The sequence below is a fragment of the Melospiza melodia genome, chromosome 3 (genome assembly GCF_035770615.1).
Source record: "Melospiza melodia melodia isolate bMelMel2 chromosome 3, bMelMel2.pri, whole genome shotgun sequence".
NCBI lineage: Eukaryota > Metazoa > Chordata > Aves > Passeriformes > Passerellidae > Melospiza > Melospiza melodia.
The window spans coordinates 11,808,319-11,825,401 of NC_086196.1; the positions used below are offsets into that span (position 1 = coordinate 11,808,319).

Sequence of the window (17,083 nt, forward strand, 5' to 3'; positions counted from 1 at the left end):
ATTTGGGACCAATTCTATATTTAGAAATATTTCAAAGCTAAGAGCTTTTAGATAAGGAATTCTCATTTAATGAAGGATTAGAAAGTAACATAAATGGTCATTACCTATATTTTGTAAAGAAACTAACCAAGCTAAGCTGGAAGATGAATATTGAAATGCCTAACTTTAATTGGTGAATTAAAATGCTTAATAGTCAAAATCCAATTGCATTATATATAGCACTATTGAGCAAAAAGTTAATATCCTTTGGATGGATGTCATAATTATGTATTTTCATAGCCTAAAATGTTTCATTTTAGTACTAAATTTCCTGTGTTATGTAGTTATGTAATGTAGGGTTAATTTCAATACATGTACAATGTATGCTCTGCTTATGTTACTAAAATATACTGTCAATTTTAATTGAAATTTAACATTTTTTCCTACTTCAGAGAAAAAATCAATCATTGTTTTCTGTCAGTCTCTCCAGTAAGCTGCATAATAAAATACCTAAGACCCCACATATTGTTGCCCCATAAGGCAAGTGCTATAATAATTTGGTTTATATGTATTGCTGACACACCTGAGTTTTTATATTTAAGAACTTCTACATTAGCAATGCACTGAAATTTGGACAATTTATGTGCTGAAGCGTCAGAGACTCTCTGGGAAGGCAAAGCTCAGCAACGATGCTGTGGCATGACATAAGATCCAAGCTAAGGATGTTTGTGAAACAGCTTTCATTGAGCCAAAGAGATTTTATGAGACTTCAGCACAGTAAAGCATTATTATGGCAGGACTATTAGGGCAGCTTACTGTTTATCCAGCACAGTCCTATTTCTGGTATATGCAAAAAGAAAGTGTGAAAATAAAGACTACTTAGGCTACTAATACAAAATCTATTATCCCCAGAAATGTAGGGACTTTTCACTGTTTCCTATAACAACCTTGTCACACTTTTTAAGAATTGTCATAATAAGGAAACAGTGACAGCATTGATTTACTTAAAACTTTGCTACTGAGAACAGTCCACTTTACAAATTGCCAATTAGTCATGTACAAGTAGTTGTTAATACAAATTTGCTGGAATAAATAAGCAAAATAACAACTGCTTTGATTTTTTTCATTTTTAATCTACTGGAACTTGACCTTTGGGAAATTGAGATTTTTAAAATGTTCCACATGCTGATTTAAAATATGGAACCTGGAATTTGCCCAAAATGATGATATCCTCATAAAAAGGCATGCTGGTCAAATTTGTTAGTATAAAGCAAAGACATCCAGGCTTTAAAGACCCATGTGCTGAGAGAGTCTCACATTGACATGGCTTTAAAGGTCACACACATACTCTGCCTCAATTGAACCCCAAGGGATGCTGTGGCTAAGCACACAAGATGTTCAGGCACTACAATCAGGTTTAAATGGGCATATGGCAGAAGAAATCTGTTCCCATAGGAGGAGGAAAAGGAGAAGTAATATCACAAGCGAAATTAAGAAAAATCAGGATGACAGCATATTACTAAACTAATAGAAAGGGTGATAAAAAAGGGAGGAGGTTGAGTTGCAGAGAGACACTAGAAATTAAGAAGGCAATTCTAGGAGCATGGCAATGCACGCAGTGTTCTTGCTGACCTTCAGCTGGAGCAAAATGTCATTCTTTTTGATTCACTTGGATTTTGGTATATTTCATATTTATCTAATATTTTCAGTACAAAGCAATCTAATCTCAAAAAAAAAAAAAAAAAAAAAAAGAGCTTGGTTTGAAAGCTTAATAAATGAGGGAGTTCCCACTGGACAAATAAGCAAATGAGGGATTATGGAATGATGGGTTTTTTCCACCTGTCTAAAGAGAAACTGCTTTCACATACTGGCATCTAGACCTCAGAATCTTTCAGACACTACTGCCTCTGTCTGGCAGGCCTCGCTTACAGAGAAGAGGTCAACCTTGGTGAAAAGTTTGGACCCAAATCTGTCTATGATACTTTCTCTTTGGATTTCCTTTCCTTGGACTAATAAGACAGAAATCAGCCTCAGAAAGAATGAACATTTTGTGAAATAGTTTTCCTTCCTCCACATCTGAGCCGACCTCTAAAAGTGAAGCTGCAAATGCAGAAAGGCTCATTTGCCTTCCAAAACACATTTTCAATAGCACTTAGCTCTGCAGTATCAATAAAAGTGTAAGGGGCAGGTCTGTGAATACCTCTGTGCTGTGGGCACAGGAGTACAATGGATCATACTCATTTTTCACATAAGAAATTATAAAGAGGAACACAGATTTTTTTTAAAAAAAACCTTCCATCGTACTTTTACTATCACGCATATTTTTAAAAATCCCTAAAGCATGAAAAAAATCACAAGACCTTCCACTTAAAAAAACTCCTCAGGTCTACAAAGTCCTTTCTCCACCTGCCTGAGTAACATTATTTTTGGGAAGACTTTTCCACATGGACGTATAATAAATTATGCAAAAATCCTCTTCTGACACCTTCTCTATTGTATCCAAACAAGGCAGGGTAGCCCCCATCAGTCTCGGAGCTGGCTGCTGCTCGAGCTGATACAGACTGGAGTGAGACAGACCAAAAGAGGCACCACCAGGACACTGAGCAAGAGAAGCAATTACCTCCTGGACCTGGCCCCCAGTTCAAGCTCTCACTCATGTGTGGATTCCTCCCAAGCACAGTGCAGATGGCAAGTGCCTTTGCAGTGACTGGGAAGGACAGGATAGGGTCCTTTTTTTCCACATTTCAATTTTTTATGGCTCATTTGTTTCCTTTGTTTTCCTTAACAGTACATTCTAACAATATTTTAATTAAAGTCATATCTATATACAACTTTGACTGCATCTTAATGAAGGTTTTTTTGTTGATAGTTTGGGGCTGGGTTTTGTTGTTTTGCTTTGGGTTTTTTTGGTCTGGTATTTTTCATTTATAGTTAAAATATCTAATTACCAAGGAAACTATAATGAAATCCACTAAATGTGAAACAACAAACAGAAATTCCAATTAGCAAGGGGACTGATAAAAGAATTTACATTTCCAAAGCTGTCGCCAGATACTTTTTCTTATTACGTTACCTGTTATTCATTTCATGCTATCAAAGCTCCTTTGCACAACAGAGAAGCATTTATAAATTCCAGCCACGATTCTTCACCCAGATAAGCAGCATGTGAGGGAAGGAAGGAGTCCTCAGGAACAAAAGAAACCTAGGAAGTTTCAGTGAGAGTTTGTGGTGAGAAAATTATGAGATTTTTGTCCCGTTCTATTTTTCCCACCTGTGTAAATCCCATATAACTGTTTCACCCACAGGAGCACGCTTAAATCCTTCAGTTATTTTTGCAAATTTTGACTTTAGAGCCAGCAGAAAATAGCAACAGCTCCTAAGACTACTGCAAAATACTTCACCTGCACACAGGAAAAATTATGTCAGAAGACATCTGACTAACTGCTGCTTTCATTGATTTTGCTCCCAAGACTAATCATCTACTGCAATGTCACTCCACATCACTCTGCTGAGAAGCTACACCTCAGCTTTTGTTTACAGACTTTTTTAATTACCAAGCATGCCTCCCACAAATGAAGGAACTATTGTGCACAGAGGAACAGCACTGTCACCATCACTGCATTCAGGCAGACTCTGGAAATGATTAGCCCAACATAATGTCTTACAAGAGTGAATTGCAAGCTATCCACTAAAAAAGGAAAAAAAAAACACTAACCCCTTTTCAACACAACATTTAACAGAATTCAGGTGAGAAACAGCAGTTGTAATGACAATACTTCAGTGTTATTAACAGAAAACCTCATTTCAAAATTCAGATGATGGCAAATTTTAGCACTGTCAAACAAAATTTTCAAATAATAAAAAATCAGACAGATCAAGGGATTTTTCATGTTTCCCTTTCAATGCTAATAGCCTAAGGAAAAGAAAAGGTATCCTTTTCTAAACTTTTACAAAAAATCCAAATCATTTTGCTTAAAGAAATCAAAAAAATTAAGGATTCTGGAGTATTGTTGATTTTTACTGAACTGTTTTTATGGCAAACTCACTTCTTTTTCTCTCTCCATCCTTTTTTTTTTTCTTTTTTGGTGCCTCTTCCTCTGGAGAGACTCTGGTTGGAGCAGCGGCAGCCAGGAGATGGCCCCTGCTAATGGCAGCAGGGAAATTTGAGCCAGGCTCCAGCTCCATGAGTCAACCCTGTTGCTTGACACTGGGGTGGTTGGGAGTGGAATAGGTGGCACAAGGAGCCAAAGTCACCCCTTGTTTCAGGAAAAGCAAGAGCATTCTCTGAAATAATCACATCTGGCCAGGGTAGCCCAGCACCCTTATACTAGGAGGCCTCTTTGGGGAACCTCAGACACACAGGGCTGCAGAGAGAAACAGTCTATGAGCCAGAAACGAGAAGCTGTGCCCAGATACCCTTGGCCAAGTCCTGGGAACCAGGATCTTGACAGATATTGTGAAAGTCAGCTATAACTATCAATAACAATATTAGCATCACCAGCTCTGAAGCAGTCAAAGAAAAACATGGAGCTGATTTTATCCTTTTCCTCAGTCCTCTTTGAATTTTAATTTCAATATCTGCTTCATCTTTTGCTATTTTGTTATTTTGCCTCCTTTGTATTTTCTGCTTGTCACTACAAAATATTGAGTAATGCCTCTGTGTAACAGTAGGAAGATGTTCTGCTCCCCAGAGCTGCCTGCAATTCAGTGGTGTGGGAACTAATTCATGTGGCCACATGTAATTTGTATAGCACTTTGGGACCCGTTTGGAAGAAAGACACTATAGAACAGTCAGATCATTTGCATTATAAAGGTTCTGGTGCCTGCTTCTTGAATTAGACACTTTAGGTTTGTATAATGTTTCTATATCAGAAGAAATAGGAGCTAAACTGGGGGGAAAAATTTCCTTTCCCTGAAGTCAAATATACATTCCATATATTGAGTAATTCTATATTCATTATTCCTTAGGCTTCTAATTTTCATTTTGACTTCCAAAACACACTTCTTTTCCAGATTCTCTTTCATTGTTTAAAAACAAACCTTTGGAACATTCAAATTAAGGTGTTGCTTTTTTAGTTTAACATAAACATTGCTCTTTCCCAGCAGTAAACCCAACTGCAGAGGCAATTCCAAGCACCCAGCTTCCCAGATCATTAGATGAAATACCATGGTCACTCTCTTTGATGCGAGAGTCGTCCTCTCACAGCAGGGAGCATTCATCAGTTCTTCCTACAACCCAGTATCCAGGAAGGGCCAATAAGATTCTTCTGAGGCAAAATGTTGTATTGCCTCTTCCTACAGAAAAAGCACCTGGAGAAAAAGAGGGTGAGGTAAATGGGAATATCTGAATGAAGGAAACATCATAAGTAAAAGAGGTGTTAATATAAAAAGAACTGTAAAATATAATTCTGAATCCTCAGGTGTATTACCAATAAAAAATAAGACTATCTTCACTGACTTCAAACCCCAGCTTACACCAGATGAGAATCTGCCTAACTTAACTTTACCCTTACCTTTTTAAACAATGAATGACAGTCTCGGTAGTCTTACCCTCAATAACAGCTGAGCAGAAGAGATTGTGTACCAATAATAAGAATTTATACTTTTTATGTAGCTTTTAGCTTCTCTCAATAGTTAAAAAATGCCCCACAGAGTGGTTTTTTACCCATATTGTACCACCAACTACTTCCCTGTATAATAGGCTTATTCCAGACTTCATTGGAATTACTCCAGATACATTCAAAGGAGTGTACAATCACTCAGTATCCCTCTGACCAAATTTTTATATATGTGCCATTTGTTCCTGTGCCAGCACAACACTAAATTGTCACATTTTCATGTCATTTCATATAAACAGACCCCTTTCCTTTTTTAACTAATATTTTATAGTGAAGAAGATGTTCAACATGATACTTCTGAGTGGAGGACACAGTCAGAGATTACACTTCAACATGCACAAAAAGAGCATCCTATTTTAATCTATTCTGAAGAAGTCCTGCAGTTCACATACTTGCAGTATTAGGACTGACTGGATCTGCTTTTTATTGCATGACAATCTAATTATGCTGCACTTTCTCCCACTTGGAGATGGACCAAAAGTCCACTACAGTTATCACAAATCTAGCTTGGGGTCAGGACCTTATTTCATAAGAAATAGTCTGTCAGCAGTAGGACTTGCTGCTGGTGCAAGCAGCTATTCAGTGTGGGTATGAATGTCACAGTCTAGTCCTGAGAATTTTTTTTAAGAATTCTTCCATAACTCTTTGTGTATGTTCTAAAAGTTTGAGCAAAACCTATAAAAAAGATGATACTACAGCAAACTACCCTAAGGAAATATCCCAGTAGAGAATGTGACAATGTTATCAAATAAAACAAGATAGACATCTGTTATTTAAGTTATTACAAAGCATTTGGTGACATACTCAATAAATAATATTCCAGGAAGTTTAAATGTAATCCTGATGGACACTTAGCAAAAATAATTTTAAAATGAATAGCATATGTGGAGCGTATCTGATGGCTTTCCACTCTAAAAAAAAAAGAAAGAGAGCTATTTGTGCCAGAAATTGACACTCTTCCAGTTATCGCTGTGCTCCAATACAGTATATTGTGTGCATAAATATCCTCCAGTTTAATGTGCACCAGAAGTGTAGGGGGAGAGTGAAAAGGAAGGAAAAAAACCCTCCACTGCTGTAGTTAGGAATTCCAGGCTGCTGGCTATTAGAGTGCCCTTCGTTCACCTGCTACATCCAAACCACCAGCGTGGTGATTGGCGCCTGCTCTCGTAAGTGGGTATTGTGTGAGCAGTGGGCAGCTGGAACCCTCTGAGAATCTTCACTTGTCAGAGATGAATCAATCATCTCAAAAGATGTCAGCATCTGCCCAAACCATTTTATATTAGAATAAATGGCAGATGGTGGTGTTTTTATATTTAATCAGTTCCACCAAATGCAGTTTCATCTCTTATAAAACTAAACCATCTGCAGTGTGTAGGTGTACAAATCTAGCTAAATGCCCACTGCAGAGCCTTTCCTCTTAAAAGTAAACTCTACATGTTTAATATTTGTGGATACTAACTTCACTAAATTTCAAAAGCTTTAACAAACCACCCTGATTCTATAAACAATTTTATTTTATTTTTATATTTAAAATATTTAATATGAATGGCCCATGCCTAACTCTTGCTTTTGAATCTTATTATGTAAACTGATCATACTTAGCAGTATTAAAATACTTTCTATGCAAGATCATTCCTTCCTTCTTTCTATATAACTTCAGGCCCAGCTTCATAAAACATGGCAGAGAAATAGGCTTAGTGACTTCTCCAGGACAGATGACCTCAACAATGGTATAATGCAGGAAAAAAAGGTCTCACCTGGCAGAATCAGACCTGAAAGTCTTGACCATAATGATTTTAGCCCAGCTTTTAATGCTATCTCCTGTAACAGCCTCATAGATAAAGTGATCAAACACAGACTAGATTAAATGGACAGTGAGGTGGACTGAGAACTGGCAGAACTGTTGGCATCAAAGGGCCCTGACCAACAGCACAAAGTCCAGCTGGAGACCAGTTGTTAGTGGAATATTATGGCTTTGATACCTGGATCTGTACTGCTTAATTTCTTCACTAAGGACCTGGATGATGGGGTGACGGTGCACCCACAGCAAGTTTGCAACCACTGGGAGTGGTTGATGAATCAGATATTTGTGCTGCCATCCAGAGGGACCTCAATAGGCTTGAGAAATGGGCCAACAAGAAAATCATTAAGTTCAAACAAAGGGAAATGCCAAGTTCTTCAGCTGAGGAAGAGCAACCTCATGTGCAAAGATATGCTGGGGGCTGACCAGCTGAAAGTAGATTGGCAGGAAAACATCTTGCTGAGGACACAAAGCTGAACACACACCAGCAATGCACCCTTGCCTCAAGGAAGGTGAACAATGTCTTGGGCTGCATCAGAAAGAGTTTTGCCAGCAGGTCAAGAAAGATGATCTTTCTCTGCTCAGCACTGGTGAAAAATATCTGACGTGCTGAGTCTAGTCCTGGGCCCCCAGGTTCAAGAGAAACAGACATACTGGTGCACATCCAGCAGAGTCACAAAGATGGTGAAGTGACTGGAGTCCAGTTGTGCAGAAACTACTGGGTTTTGACCTTTTTTTCTTTTGTCCCAGATTTTCCTTTTGTGACTTTGCTGACAGTAGCGAGGAAACACATACAAATTTCAAACAATTTCTCCAATAGAACCTGGGGTGAAGCCTGATCAACAACAGGCTGGATATCTTATTTCAGGTACATTTCATGGGATTTGATGGGGCAAGAGAGGAAGCAATAAAGCAGTCACATATCACAGCACTCAAAGTCATCAGTCTTTGAGGTTTTTTCCATTTCATTCAGTCAGCACTGATGCTGGTGTTCAACAACCAGCACAAATCAGAACAACTGACATATATTGGAGTCTGTTCTGATGAAAAATAACAGTGAAATCACTTGGAGGTCTGGAAGTTCCCAAACTTCCATGAAACAAATAGCTAAATTCCCAATCAGAAAGAAATACAATCCAACAATGGAAAACATAAAAACTATATCTAGCTATCTAGTAACTCTACAAGTTTGAAAAATGATGTAAAAATCAAAATTTGTCATAAATTTAGAAAAAAAGATCCTTTGCTATGCCATAGACTTACAGTACAAGATACAATTTTCCTTAGCAACGTGGCAATAAAAATGGTGTGAGGATTCTGTGCATTGTTAAACTACCCCCACTTTTTAATCCAAGAGTGGCTGTGCTTTGGGGAATGGCTACAGATTGCAAGAAATCAGCTGGTGTGGGACGCACTTTGTAACCTTTCTACTTTTTCTAAAAAAATGAAGATGTGAAAGAAGTAAATGAGACTAAAATATCCTTGAGAAGGTACTTGCCAGAAAATTAGGGAGAGAAAATATAAGTGAGGTCTGCTAAGTGAGGTCTAGCCAGTGGCTTGTATGGAAATTTGCTGCCCACATAGGCTGCACAACCCAATAGCATCAGCAGGATGGGGACAAGAACACCTTGCAGAGGAAAGAAAGAGCTCATCTCAGAATGGTTTATATTTCCCCTGTCTTCCAACCCACAGGGGAGAGGAGCAAAAAGTGGTTTGTGTTTGAAGGATAGTTCCTTCACAGTGTTTCATCTGAGGCAGAGCCCTTTACTCAGGGTCATCCACTCTCCTGCTAGTCCACAGGGAATAAGTAGACAGGTGCCCCAGCTGGGAAGTAGGGCACTCATCTAGGTTCACATAGTAGTTTCCACTTAGAGCAATTCATGGAAAGCTTTTCTTCAGTTTCAGCCCAAGTGCATTCACAAACAGTCCACTCTGGTTTCAATTTGAGTTATTCTGTCAAATACAGCTCATTTGAAACCAAGTGACTCCTGAAACTGCTGTTTACTGCATGAAAATGAAAACTATCCCTCTGCTGTATTGTTTAAGACTTTGGGGTTTTTAGTAATTTGAGAGCTCAATACTCAAAACTCAGAGGTTTTTTTCTGAGTTGTTAACTTAGTTTGGGCCTTTCAGTTCCCCTAGGTTAGTCTTTTTTCCAAAAGCTTCATATCTGTCTCTAAGGAGTTATTCAGGACATGTCCACACACTGTACAAAAGCCTGGCTTCAATGTAGGCATCACTTGTATTTTTATGTCTATCTGTCTTCACCATACCTTGGTTCATTACAGTTTGTATTAATAAGCAGGGAAGTGGGGCCAAAAAAATCTATCATTGAAAAAGTCTCTTGTAAGGGTTATTGTCTGGGCACAAGGGCAGGCCACTGAGAAGACTCAAATCTAGGGAAAGGCAGAATGTCTGTACTGGCTGCCAGAGCTAGAGCCTGGGAATTTTCCTACAGGCAGAAGAATGAAATGAAGCATTGATACAGTCCTACAGACGCACATACTTTGCCTTGATAAAATCTCACAGATTAAGAAGCTGGGAAGGGCAAGTTGAGTAAGAAAGAAATCAAGAGGAGATGGAGAGGGCAGTGAGCCAACTAAGGAAGTGGGGACCAAATGAAACCAAGCCCATGAAGAGCTGTGCACCACAGGAAGGCTTGGACATAGACAGCTCCTGAAAGCAGAGGGAAAACAGAGGAAAGAAAAAGCAAGGATCACATATATTCTTCATTTCAGAAATATACATATACACCGTTTTGTGCATAAATACACATTTTTGTGTTCACAAACATGCATGTACACCCATATATCCTTACATGTACATGAGTGCATGTGTTATTTCTTGTGCTATTTCAGGAAATAAGTGACTGGTGTGCAAAGAGTGCAAAGAGTGTTTGTCTGTTTGCTATCAGCTGTCACATGCCCAAAGAAAAAATTGTAAACTAACTTTTCCAGTAGGGCCAACATTCTCAGCAAAGATGAGCTGACACTAGTCAGGAGCTTGTTGGGGAGACCAAAGGGGCTAATACAGCTGTGAAAGCATAACAGTCTGCCAGACTGTTTATTGGAAAACAGCCAGGGAAGCCAAAAGAAGAGACCATGTTTCAAACCACCCAGTCAAAATGGAGCTTGGGAATTCACCATAAGTCTGAAAGCTGACTTTAGCACCAGCTCAGAGGTGCCCTACCAATGCTGTGACATATTTTAAATAACAGTATGGTATTTGTATAAAATTCTTACTTGATTCATTCTAAGCCACTGACAAATCATTCCAAAGGGAAAGTCTCTGCAACACTAATTTAATCAAAACCGTTATTCCAAATTTCCAAACAGATACTTGTCCCAGAATCACACAAAATGCATAAACTCTTTATCTACAATATCTACATGTTTAGCTGCAAAGGACTGCTGTAATTAATCTAGCTGCAGATCATGCCACAAAGTACTGGTCTCAGGCCCTGTACTCACATCATTGATATTAAGATATATTCAGAGTTTTTTTTATTATGGTCTACAAGGATCCTGTACACAGCTTTCAAAAGCACAATACTACAAGAATAGTATTGATCTTAGCCCACCCAACATGTATAAATATATAGCACCCATGACAAGCCAAAATAAACAATTTCATTACTCAAAGTTCTAATGATATAGATGAGGAAGGCACAAAAGGTATGGTAGATGAGCAAAGAATTACTGACACACAAGAGCAGGAGAGTCTTCTGGGGAAAAATTGTACCAGGGATAGAAAATATATGGGACAAAGCATAAAGGTGTAGGCAGGCAACAGAAATGAATCTGCTGAACTAGTACAGGAAGGTGACCTGGCAGTGTAGGCAACATCAATAAGGTCCTGAACATGGAGCTGGGAATATTTCATGTGGGACAGCTAAACAGGAAGACAATGAGTGACACAGAAGAAAAACAAAACTACTACTGGATCACTCAATCTACTGTCATGTTAAGTCTCAACACAATTCACAGCTTACAGATTTACCAGCTAACACACTCCTCACTGCAAATTCATAACTGAGCCAAGTGTACAGAAGTTTTCAATTCGGCTGCACCAAGAATGCCATTTTGTTCACAGCATGGAGCAATGCATGAGGAGATGGCTCTCATTTTCTGTCATTGTCATTCTACAATGTCCAGCACGCTGATGGCGGCATTCTGACTGAAATGCTTGTGCTTTGTGCAGCCCTGCAAGGGACCCGGCCAGAGAAACAACGGCATGGTCACACTCTCCAGATAACAGAGACCAATTGTGTTATGGTCATCAACAGTTCGACACCAGGGGGAGGAAAAGGGACTGTGCCAATTGCTTTGTTCCAACAATATTTCTTCCCAGCCTATTTATAATGCAATTTTAACAGCCATGGAGGTCACTTTATTTGGCTGCCCAACTTGGGGAACACAACTAGCAATGAAGGAGGAGGAGGAACTGCAGAAATAATGGAAATCATAAAATATATGCTGCATCATCTTAAACAGTCTCTTTTGTAACTCAGAGCAGCTAATAGGGGTAGAAAGGGTGAATTTTGGGGCTCGGAGTATTAATCTGGATTTAGTCTCACCCACCAAATGCAAATAAATTTCTCTTGGAGAAGTGGAGCTGTTCTGCATTTATACCAAAAATAAATGTGAGCAGAGCCTCATCCAACATGATAACTACTTCTTCTGCTGATTTCTTTTGGCTTGTTTCTTTCTCACCCCACAAAACACTGTGCAGTGGGCAAATGAACATGGAGTTCTCCTGCAATAAATTGGGAGAGGGAACAGAGGGAAATAAATTTCTTTATGAAGGGTCCTAGTGTGAACAAAACCAGAATGCCTAATGAGTGCTAGGATGATGAAGTTTGAGGACAGTATATTATTAAATTATGTTAAACTAAAACAGCTTTGCCGACTTCAATACATTTATTCCAAACTTTGCACAGATAGAAACTGTGACTATATACAGAGTCTGCAAAGTTGTGGAGCAGCCTCTGGATATCAGAGTGACTTCTGCTTCTTCTCATACTTAGAACCAAACTGGATCAATCTCCAATTACACAATACATAAGGATCAGTATTACTAACATGGAATATGACTGAGGAATTAATAGCAAGTTCCTCTATTTTATGAGGTTTAAAACATAAATTCTTACCAGGGTTGGAACTAAAGACAGAGAAATTAAATTTTACAAGGACTTTTTTTAAAAAATAATGTAAAAATAGCAATGCATGCTCTTTCCCATACTATGAGGGTGACAGCAGAACAGATATGTGGAAGATATTCTCTAGCTCAGAGTTTAATTAGAAATTAAAATGTCATACACAATAATTAGAACAGGTGTTCTCAAACTTTTTCTAAACACTTCCCTTTGAAGCAATAGCTTGCTTACCTTCCCTTATACTCTTCCTATTAAATATTAAATACCTATTAAACTAAAAATGCATATACATAATTATGAAAAAACTCAGACTCCTACTCTGAAACTTTACTTCCAGCAACTTAGAAGACTTGAAAGGTGCTGTCCAGTGGGATTTTCCATGCTTCTCACAGTCCCCATCAGACAGCCTACTATAAATCACGGGACTATGATAATAATTTATCAGAGGTACATTAAAGACAGAATAAGAAAGAATCATCCTGTTGCCACACAGTGATGTTCTCTGGCAAATCTGAAAATAGGCAACAGGCCAGAAAGTGCTCTTATCTGGAGCACTAATTACTACAGTGCTATAAAAGAGCACTGTTCAACTAATGAACTTCTTTTGTAAGAGAACACCTTACATATCAATGTTAAAGAAAAGTGTACAAATGCTTAAAAATTCAGGAGCCATCTGCAGATGTCAGGATGGAGCATTTGAGTTCCTTCAACAAGTTACTAATTCTGTGAGATTCTTCACAGTGCACATTTTTGAGAACAGGTAACGATGACCAGGTTCTCCAGTTTGCTCCTGGCTAGGAGCCAGTGATGACTCTGGTTTGCAGGTGTCAGGGGAGGTAACAAGATACTGCTGCTACCAATGGCACATTGAAGCTAAATGAGGTCCTGTGCTCAGCCTGCAAACAACGTTCTGGAGCAGACTTTGCAGAAGTCCACTAGCAGCTGAGCTGAAGATGGCATTTCTATTTTGCAATAGGGTCCAATAACAGGGCACCCTCCAAGGTGCTGATATTTCTAACAAGGAATAAAAGAAAGACTTTATCTCTGATACTTCTGATCTCTTTAGCCTGATTCCATGTCTTTATTACATCCTACAGGGTAACATCAGAAAAAGAGTGAAGCATATCAAAACACATGTGCCTTTATTTGTTCATACATTTTATAGTTTCACAAACCCAGGATGTTGGGAAAATGCCTTTAAAAAAGGAGCGTCTGTCTGCAGGCATATGCACCCTGAGGGCTGCAAATGACAGCACACTTTCTGAATTACAAATTTTTCATTTAATTTTGAAACTGAAATGTCAGTCTTCAAAAAAAAAAATTCTTTTAATACCCAAATGTAAAAAATAAACCTGTTTCTGCTTAATTTATACCTACTCACATGTTTAGCTTTTATTTCAAAAGGGATGCTAAAACATCCTGCTGACTGTTCACCAGTAGCCGTGGTTTTCAGCAGCACCTCTTATGCCATTTCCCTCCTGAGTAAGAAAGGAGAAATCCCACACTATGAACCAAACTTTCATGACTAATTTTCCCATTCAGAGGCTCAAAGTCGAAACCCAGTTTTGCAACACACGTAAACCCATATTTAATTTTAAGCTGTGTTCCCACTGCATGTATTTGAAGTTTAAAATTTTGCTGAATGGTGATTGCCATAAGTACATCTTTAGTGCTCTGTTGAATCAATTCACAAATGCTGATTGTTGAAAAACTAATTTGTATCACAAGGAACTTGAATACAATCTTTAAAGGCATCTACTTTTTAAGGTCAGATTGTAAGCTCTGATATACATTTTAGATGTGCAACATCTCAGAAAATGTATAAACACATCTGCCAAACTGGGATGCACATCTGTGGCCACTCCTGGTTACTAGACAGGCTATCAGATTCACATCACATATGCATGTACATTTCCTGGCTCCCTTCAGTACATGACCTACTTGAGCTTCCTATGTGGAAGGGTATGGTTTAAGAAGCAAAGGTCACAAATCGCCCACTTTACACTACACACCCTGCCCACAGACAGCAGGTGCATCTATGCAAGCTCCCCTGGAACAGCCTGTGCTTGCAGCCATTGCAGCAGATATTTTGAAATAGGTTGTGCAAGCCAACACCTACCAGAAATTATAACCACATTAGAATAAATTCTAAATGTCCAGAACATTCCCTTTGTCAGCTACAGAACACAAAATCTCTCCTCTGATTTTACCTCAGTGCCATACCCATCAGCTTAATAAGATTATATAGCAAGTAAAACACATCAAAGCTGGACTCAAGATTTGTAGGAGGCATTCAATGTGTCAAGCTCCACAACAGGAAAAAGTATTCATCAGCTTTGCAGGAGACCTTTGTATGTATCACAAAGACTCCTACATCGCTGGACAAGTCTCTCCTATCACCTACCACATGTATGTAAAATATACACTGCCTCCCATCCTCTGAGCACAATTTGCCTTCTGTCAACCCCAACTGGGCAATGAAACCTCTTATTACCTCACTCCTCCCTTGGCCTCCCCTCAGAGAGCAGACTTCAGATTTCTTTTTTCTGTGGTACTACACCAGTCACCATTATCTGTATTCAACCTTTGCTAGACCTATTACACATCATTTTGTTAATATGTTCCCAAAAATTACTTTCCATCGCTGGTCAGAATTCAACGCATATCAAGAAGTCCTATAAAAGGAATAGAGCCATCAGACATCATGTCATTCTGAAACAACCCCAAAAATACAAGTTGGCTTTTTAGAGGAGACAGTAGGCTTTGAACTTGGTAATTACTATCTATTCCTGATGATTCTACATAGGAAAAGCCACAACCTCCCCTGTTCATGGAGACTGCAGATCTAAACCCTTCATTATCACTTCTGCTATATAAATGTTCTTTCACTTTTTCATGTATTTAACCTTTATAATGGTAAAGAAACTCAATGTTTTTATACCAGCTTTAATTATATATTTTCCTGAGTGTTGCAACAAGGTCCCTTGCGTGACCTACTTGTCTAAAAGGCAGAAAAGTTTGCACAAATGGGTTTTAAAACACTACTTTTGACCCACAGAACTATTTCTCTCACAGGGCACAGTAGACAAAGAGACAGAGTGTTTGTCTCACACAAAAACAAAACAAAAACAACAAAAAAAACCACCCACCAACCAAAAAGCAACCAAAAAACAAGCAAAGGGAAAAAAAAAATCACACCACTACCACCAAAGATACAAAGATTACAGATGGGATTGCAACCTGAGAGGACTACATAACTGGGGCAGGCCTCTTTCAAGGCTGTGTATCCAAACTGACTCTAGTATCCAGGACAATGTAAGATTCAAAAAACACAATGCCATTTTCACTCAACTCCCACATAATGTGCTTTTTGTGGAGCATTAGATTTTACATGTAAAATGACTGCATTTTTAAAGACACTTAAGCACTTTAATCTTCAGAAAACAGAGGCCAAATACCTTTAAAAGTCTGACCCAATATCAGCTGGAAAGAAATTGGTAAAACCAATTTTAGTCACTTGTTTCTTTTCTCTGTTCATCATCAATATATCTTTTTCATGCATTGGCCTAATTTAGACTGCAAGGTCTACTGAGCAGGGGATATGTTTTTACATTTGTAGAGTGCCCCACAAATGTGCCACTAGATGTGATTTTATAACAATAAGTAAGGAAAAAAAAACAATTATTTCAGTGAAATTTTATTTTCCTCTTTCAAGCAATTGATATTAATGCCTCCAGCAATAGCTGATATTGCCTTTATCAACATCAGAACCTGGAAATTGTGCACATGTGTTTCCATAGTGTGTGGAGTTTGGACCCTCAGAAAATAATAAAGCATTTCAATGCAGGATGTTTCTTGACTCCTTGCTTACATAAAGGCACTCTACTTAATCAGTGCAACTTTTTACATTCACATGGCTAAATCATTAGTGAATCTCATGAGGTTTAATGTCACTAATTGCAAGGTGCTGCAACTGGGTCAGGGCAACCCCCAGTATCGATCCAGGCTGGGGATGAGCAGATCCAGAGCAGCCCTGCTGAGAAGGACTTGAGGGTATTGCTGGCTGAGAGGCTGGACATGACCCAGCCATGTGCCCTTGCAGCCCAGAGAGCCAAACATGTCCTGGGCTGCATCCAAAGCAGTGTGGGCAGCAGGGGAGGGAGGGGATTCTGCCCCTCTGCTCTGCTCTGCTCAGAACCCACCTGCAGGGCTGCACCCAGTCCTGGGTTCCCCAGCACAGGAAGGACATGGACCTGTTGGAGTGAGTCCAGAGAAGGGCCACCAAGATGACTAGAGGGATAGAGCAACTCTGCTGTGAAGGAAGGCTTTAAAAAATGGGTTTGTTCAGCCTGGAAAAGACAAGGGATGGCCTAATTGTGAAATTACAGTACCTGAATAGAGACTACAAAAAAGATGGAGAGTAACTTTTTATAAGGACACAGAGTGACAGAACAAGAGGAAGTGCCTTCAAACTGATAAAAAAGTAGGTTTAGATTAGATTGAGGAAGGGATTCTTTGCTGTGAGGGTGG

General features: G+C 38.9%; 2 long non-coding RNA genes across 2 annotated transcripts in view; both read right to left on the reverse strand.

The window, feature by feature from the left end:
- LOC134416663 (uncharacterized) overlaps positions 1-3,176 on the reverse strand; it is a 40,653-nt gene extending 37,477 nt beyond the window's left edge. Inside the window, exon 1 of the long non-coding RNA XR_010027315.1 lies at positions 3,053-3,176. This is a non-coding gene — a long non-coding RNA (uncharacterized LOC134416663). The remainder of the gene's footprint in view (positions 1-3,052) is intronic.
- A 1,977-nt stretch (positions 3,177-5,153) lies between these two features.
- Positions 5,154-17,083, reverse strand: part of LOC134416664 (uncharacterized) — a 48,602-nt gene continuing 36,672 nt past the window's right edge. Inside the window, exon 3 of the long non-coding RNA XR_010027316.1 lies at positions 5,154-5,289. This is a non-coding gene — a long non-coding RNA (uncharacterized LOC134416664). The remainder of the gene's footprint in view (positions 5,290-17,083) is intronic.